Source organism: Capricornis sumatraensis, chromosome 2 (genome assembly GCF_032405125.1).
Source record: "Capricornis sumatraensis isolate serow.1 chromosome 2, serow.2, whole genome shotgun sequence".
NCBI classification, from domain to species: Eukaryota; Metazoa; Chordata; class Mammalia; order Artiodactyla; family Bovidae; genus Capricornis; species Capricornis sumatraensis.
Genome location: NC_091070.1, coordinates 40,233,848 through 40,241,156, shown reverse-complemented (window position 1 = coordinate 40,241,156; position 7,309 = coordinate 40,233,848). Strand labels below are relative to the sequence as shown.

Genomic DNA, 7,309 nt, shown 5'->3' with positions numbered 1-7,309 from the left:
AAGTCAGGACATAATCCAGGGCAGTAAAGTAGCTTTTATTAGGCACCTAAGGCATCTGATGCAAATAAGGCAATAAGAGAGGAAATTAATATTATTTTCTCAGTGCTCATTGGAGAAAGTGGCGTGTGACACTTGACTCGGTAGCAATATCTCTGAAACATTTCCCTGATTCTCTTCAGAGCTCTTTATGCAAGAGGCTCCATCCAGGCCATAACCGGGTTGGAAATGATCATGTGGTCAGGCAAGAGAACTGGATTTAATGACTGGGAGCTCCTTGATAAGAAGTGTCTGACTTGAGCATTTTATTTGAAGGATTCCTAAGAAGGGACCATTTAGGAACCCCTGTTTTCCAAAGAATGATACTGAGACTTCTCCTTGCGGAGGCACATTTTCATTTAGCTGTCCCTACCCTATTCCGTCTTCTCTGGCCTCACAGCCATAGGCTTTATCCATCTTATTTTCTGTTCAATTCAAACAAGTATCACATATCCTACTGAAAGAGAAAAAAGTTTGAAGCTGGTTCTATTGACAAGAAGCTCAAGAATAGAGACATCTTTCTTCCTCTTTCTTCCTCTGGCATTCATTGCTTACATATTTCTTTTGGGTAATTAAACACGCAGAGGTCACCTAGCATCCTGGCAATTACAGGAAGTGGGAGGAGGGGACATAAAGTAAAAGCAAACAATCAATGTGAGGAAGTCAACACTGTGTTTTTGTTTTTCTTCCAGTGTCTCTAGAAAGGGATTAGCTATTTATTGATCATTCATATGCCACTTACCTCCCCTAAGACTTTTGAGGCAATCCAATGTGAGAGCATCTCAGCAACACCTGCATGCTCCTAAGCTGAGTTTCTTGGCAAAATAATAAGCCATTACAAAAATCTGACTCGAGTGCTTCTGAGTTCCAGTGAAACAAAAAATGTGTCTCAGCAAAAACATCTGTATTCACTTGTTTCAGCTCCCTGTTCCACCATCCAGTCATGTTATCTTCACTTCAAGACAGTATTTGCTCCCTTGCTCTGCTCAGATGCATGTGTTAAAACAGGTGCAGCTATGACGTTTGACTCTTTCCACGTCTTGCACCTTCTTTGCCTCAGCCCATTGAGGAATGTAAATTGTTCCACGGCCCCAGCATCTAAGGAACCTTATGTCACAATGAACCCTCTTTCAATAGGGCTGCTTGTCTAGAGAACAACCACCCTTCAAGATGCATTCTTGGAGCTGATAACATGATTGAGTCATTTTGAAACTGAGACTTTTTCTTTGAGCTGAGTTATCGCCATTCTGAGAATATATCTCGGACTTTCTTGCTCCATGGTTTTATTCATGCTATTCTTTTGGTGTGAAATCCTCCCTGTTTACACTACCTGTCACAATTCTCCTTGTTCTTCACGGCTTTGTTAAAGATGACTGCCTCGTGAAGCCTTTGGTATCAGTTATGAATTGGCACAATGTAGCCAAGTAACGAATAACCAAACTGTGGGAGCAAACTGCAGTAAACATTGATTTGTCCTCCCAAGTCTATATATAGGTCAGTGGCGTGGTTCTTATGGTCTCAGTTAGGTTCACCCACATATCCACAGACAGCTCTGTGATGGTGCAAAGTTCTACTCATCTTGGCTGGACTCTCTAACATTAAGGGGATTGGCTGGCTGTGAGGTGGCCTAGGATGGTCTTAGCTAGGATGACTGTTCCTTCCTCCTACATGGTCTCTCATACTACAATGTGTTAGCTTGGACATGGTGTCATGATGGTGATGCAGTTCTGGGAGAAACAGGCGGTGTACAAGACCCTTTGAGGCTTAAACTCAGAACCAGCATGCCATTCCTTTTGCTCCTTTCTATTGGCCAAAGAAAATCACCAGTACAACTCAGTTTCAAGAGCAATAAACTCGATACAAACCCTTATAGTAGGAACTGCAAGATCTCATTTTATCGGACATGGATAGGAAGAACGAAGAACTGGGAAATTTTTGCAGTCGACCACAACTTTATTGATTGTCTAGTTTGAAGTGGTTTTGCTTGTGATTTAATTTTACTGTTTTGATACAACTTTAAAAATAGAATATAATTTGGCACTTGCTTTATCTCGTCTTATGATTTTATCACCTCAAAATCAGAGGCCACATCTCCTTTTTTCTCTGGATCTCAAGATGCTTAATTCAGTGACTTGTCATGTATGGATGTGAGAGTTGGACTATAAAGAAAGCTGAGTGCTGGAGAATTGATGGTTTTGAACTGTGATGTTGGAGAAGACTCTTGAGAGTCCCTTGGACTGCAAGGAGATCCAACCAGTCCATCCTAAAGGAAATCAGTCCTGAATATTCATTGGAAGGATTGATGCTGAAGCTGAAACTCCCAATACTTTGGCCACCTGATGGGAAGAACTGACTCATTTGAAAAGACGCTGATGCTGGGAAAGATTGAAGGCAGAAGAAGGGGACGACAGAGGATGAGATAGTTGGATGGGATCACCAACTCAATAGACATGAGTTTGAGTAAGCTCTGGGAGTTGGTGATGGACAGGGAAGCCTGACATGATGCTGTTCATGGGGTCGCAAAGAGTCGGACACAACTGAGTGACTGAACTTACCCTTTAAAGCATTAGGCAGATTTAGATACAGGGTACAAATAAGGCAAAATAGGAAACATAAATAAGCACACAGAATTTAAAATCTGGGATGACCTCAAAACTTAATTCCATCATCCTGTCCTGTAGTAGTATGTAAGCTGCTCCAAATGGAAAGCCAGTAAAACAATTGTCTCAAAATGCAGAGAAGTTCCTCCCTCAATGAATGCCCATTGCAAACAATGCACCATCTGTGTACCCTAACAGCCCAGCAGCTTTAACTTTCCCATTTCTTAGCAGACCAAGTCTTAGCCTTTGTTTTTTGGTCTTCACCTCCACAGTCTGCCTTTCTCTTCTCACTGTGATTCAGTTACACCTTTCCACTAGTGACAATGACGTCTGCCTAGATTCTCAGCAAGGAACAGAGCTGGAGTACAGAGAACAGTGCTTTGTGTGCCCTAAGTGCTCAGTTTTGCTTACTGAGCTCATAGATGTAGATTTCTTCCACCTGTGTGTCTCCAGCTCCCACCTAATTGAGGGTTTTCTGCCTTCTCTGATGTTGTTCTTCTTTCTTCCTTGAACATTGCTCCCAAGGGACTTCTCTAGCAGTCCAGTGGTTAAGACTTCTTCCTCCAATGTGGCAGGCGCAGGTTCAACCCCTGATCAGGATCTAAGATCCCACTGCGTTGCAGCCAAAAAACCAGAACATAAAGCAAACAGTGTTGTAACAAATTCAGTAAAGACTTATAAAATGGTCTTTATATAAATAAAAATGATCCACACTAAAAACAAACAAACAAACGAAAAACATTGCTCCTGAGGGAGTAAGACCACCTCAGGCCATCAGCTGAAACTGAGTTCCCATCTGCTCAGAATCTTCCACTCAGGTTTTTGGCCAGAGTTTTATTTCAGGAAGACAAGGCCAATCTAGTGGGAGAAGAGGGGAGAGGGATGAGTTCTTCTCTGAAGAAAAAGAGAAGATTGATTCTTTATTGATTCATTAGCCTCAAAAGCACTTCACTCTGCAGAATGGAATTCAAGTAATATTTCAGGTTTTCGATGAAAGTTCTTCTCACATGACTTTCCCTGTAACCATTTACTTGGATTCTATGTTTGTAGAACTTGGTATTAAAAAGGTTTTTTATAATCAGTCTATGTCCTTGTGGCTCTCTTGGTTTGGTTAAATTCCTAGCCACATCACTTGAGAAAACAGAATCTCTCTTTCCCTTCACTCAAAGAAGAGTTTTAGAGAGGATTTAGTTTAGTTTAGTTCAGTCGCTCAGTCATGTCCAACTCTTTGTGACCCCATGGACTGCAGCACACCAGGCTTCCCTGTCCATCACCAACTCCCAGAGCTTGCTCAAACTCATGTCCATCGAGTCGGTAATGCCATCCAGCCATCTCATCCTCTGTTGTCCCCTTCTCCTCCTGCCTTCAATCTTTCCCAGCGTCAGGGTCTTTTCCAATGAGTTAGTTCTTTGCATCAGGTGGCCAAAGTATTGGAGTTTCAGCTTCAGCATCAGTCCTTCCAATGAATATTCAGGACTGATTTCCTTAGAATGGACTGGTTGGATCTCCTTGCAGCCCAAGGAACTCTCAAGAGTCTTCTTCAACATCACAGTTCAAAAGCATCAATTCTTCAGCACTCAGCTTTCTTTATAGTCCAACTCTCACATCCATATGTGACTTCTGGAAAAACCGTAGCTTTGACTAGATGGACCTTTGTTGGCAAAGTAATGCCTCTGCTTTTTAATATGCTGTCTAGGTTGGTCATAGCTTTTCTTCCAAGGAGCAAGCGTCTTTTAATTTCATGACTGCAGTCATTATCTGCAGTGATCTGCTGCTGCTGCTAGGTCGCTTCAGTTGTTTTCGACTCTGTGCGACCCCATAGACAGCAGCCCACCAGGCTCCCCTGTCCCTGGGATTCTCCAGGCAAGAACACTGGAGTGGGCTGCCATTTCTTTCTCCAATGCATGAAAGTGAAAAGTGAAAGTGAAGTTGCTCAGTTGTGTCCGACTCCTAGTGACCCCATGGACTACAGCCTACCAGGCTCCTCCATCCATGGGATTTTCCAGGCAAGAGTACAGGAGTGGGGTGTCATTGCCTTCTCCATCTTGGAACCCAAAAAAACAAAGTCTGTCACTATTTCCATTGTTTCCCCATCTATTTTCCATGAAGGGATGGGACCGGATGCCATGATCTTAGTTTTCTGAATGTTGAGTTTTAAGCCAACTTTTTCATTCTCCTCTTTCACTTTCATTAAGAGCCTCTTTAGTCCTTCTTCCCTTTCTGCAATGGTTAATTTTATGTGTCAACTTGACTGGACTATTGGGTGCCCATATTTTTGGAATAAAATTATTTCAAGGTGTGTCTGTGGGAGTGTTTCCAAATGGGATCAGCACTCAATCTGTAGACTGAGTAAAGCAGATTGTTCTTGTTAGTGTGGACATCACCCAATCCTTTGAGGGCCTGAACAGGGAAAAAAAAAAAAGTGAAAGAAGGGAGAATGCTCTCTGTCTCTGCATGACTGCTTGAGCTGAGCACTCCTTTTCTGTCCTCAGACTGGGTCTTACATCTTTGGTGCTCCTGGTTCTCAGAACTTTGGAGTCAGACTGTAATTTCTACCACCTGCTTTCCTATATCTATAGCTTCAGAAAGCAGACTGTGAGACTGTCTAGCCTCCATAGTTGTGTGAGCCAATTTCTTATAATAAATTTCTTCCTATAAAGTCAGTTGGTTTCATTTCTTGGAGAACTCTAATACAGTCCCTTATCATGATATGACTATGCCTTTGTGACTTTAGGACAACCAGATGTCTGGTCCCTTCTGGCTGCTTATTATCAACTGCCAACATTTCTCATTGCCAACAGAGGTCAACAGAAGTCATTAAATTGATAACTCTACCTGCCATCTTACCTTTCAGGATGGCCTACTGCTCTCTATGACTTTCAAGATTCTTTCCATTCTGTAAAATTCAGTCTTCCCTATAAGACAAGGACAGTTTTTGACTTCTCCTTTTAAAATAGGAAAAAATTTCTCTCTCTCCAAAATCATTTATCCTCTTTTCCATTGTCAGGGTCTATTTGAATTTTTATATAGTCCTCTTAAGACTAGATAGAAATGGTTACTAAACCCACTATTTAGGGTGATACATTACTGGCTAGAATCTTTGCAAGGGTTTGTTTCTTTGAAAATAAAAAGTAAAAGGTAATCTAAACCTAATTTTTATTAGAATATAATCACTTTACAATGTTATATTAGTTTCTGCTATATAGTGAAATGAATCAACTATAAGTATACGTATATCCTCTCTGTCTTGGACCTCCCTCTTACCCACTCTTACATCCCAACCATCTGGGCCATCACAAAGAGCTATATACAATTATTTATTCCTAATAATTTCCCATAGATTTTACCTAATGATACAGACCTCTCTGTTTCTCTTTAATTTTCTTTAAGAGAAACATTTATTCCTTGGATAGTTAACTTAACATTTATTGAGCAACTTCTAGGTAACTGGCAATTGCATTAGGTACTCAGCATCCAAAGATGAACGCTCTCAGGCTGTGCAAGGGACATCACTTCAGAAGCCTGGGGTCCCTACTAGGAATCCTGGGTGAGCCTTTCCCTCTTCCCTTCTGCTCTCTCTGATTCCATAATGATGTTCTGAGCACTGGATGTTCATCTAGTTACTAAGGTATTGAACAGGTTTCTTGCTTGCTATTAGGGTGTGATTTTAAAGGAAAGTCTCCCTTTTTTTTTCCCCTCTGCCACTTTTGAATACTAGGCTGTGATCATTCCCAGCTTTATACTTCATCACGATCCATGTAGTATAATCTTTATACCATCAGCTATGTATGCTCCCTTACTTTTTTCTGACTGTGCTTTCCTCCCCTCGTTCACTGCTCACCACTCCTGCCTTTCTCATCAGGGTCTGCTGTCTGCTCAGTTGCCTGGGACCCAGCTCCTTCCCTGGTGGCTCAGACGGTAAAGCATCTGCCTATAATGCAGGAGATCCAGGTTCAATCCCTGGGTCGGGAAGATTTCCTGGAGAAGGAAATGGCAACCCACTCTGTATTCCTGCCTGGAAAATCCCATGGATGGAGGAGTCTGGTAGGCTACAGTCCATGGGGTCGCAAAGAGTCGGACATGACTGAACCACTTCACTTTCACTTTTCTTTCAGGGCCTCTGAGCTTGTTCATTACCTCTGGGCCATCACCCTCATCCTCCTTTTGCCTGTGCTCCCCAAATTACTCTTCTCTTACTTGACTGTACAAAGCAGAATTTCCAGAAACAGGAAAGCCTCTTTACCCATCCCATCTCATTAACAGTCCCTGTGACCCACTCACTGCCATGTAGCAGAGGAACACAAGAGGCTGATTTGGTTGGACAAGACTGAGAAATATTGGCAATGCCTCCCTGATGGCTCAGAAGGTAAAGAATCTTCCTGCAATGCAGGAGACCCAAGTTCAGTCCCTGGATCAGGAAGAGCCCCTGGAGGAGGAAATGGCAACTCAATCCAGTATTCTTGCCTGGGAAATCCCATGGACAGAGGAGCCTGGCAGGCGACAGTCCATGGGGTCACAAAGAGTCAAACATGACTGAGCGACTAACACACACATACCAGCCTCTGCCAGGCATGGTGTCCCCTGTTGGTTCCCTGCTCCCAACTCTCTCTTTACAAGCTCCTGGGAACCTATTGTGCCAGGCAAAGAGATTCGTGTAATATTTTGTTGTAACA

The 7,309-nt window shown here is 42.5% G+C and overlaps 1 non-coding gene across 1 annotated transcript; it reads left to right on the top strand.

The window, feature by feature from the left end:
- The first annotated feature begins 6,536 nt into the window (after positions 1-6,536).
- On the top strand, positions 6,537-6,608 carry TRNAY-AUA (transfer RNA tyrosine (anticodon AUA)). Its single transcript has one exon. It is a non-coding gene; the product is annotated as a tRNA-Tyr (tRNA).
- The last annotated feature ends 701 nt before the right edge of the window (positions 6,609-7,309 follow it).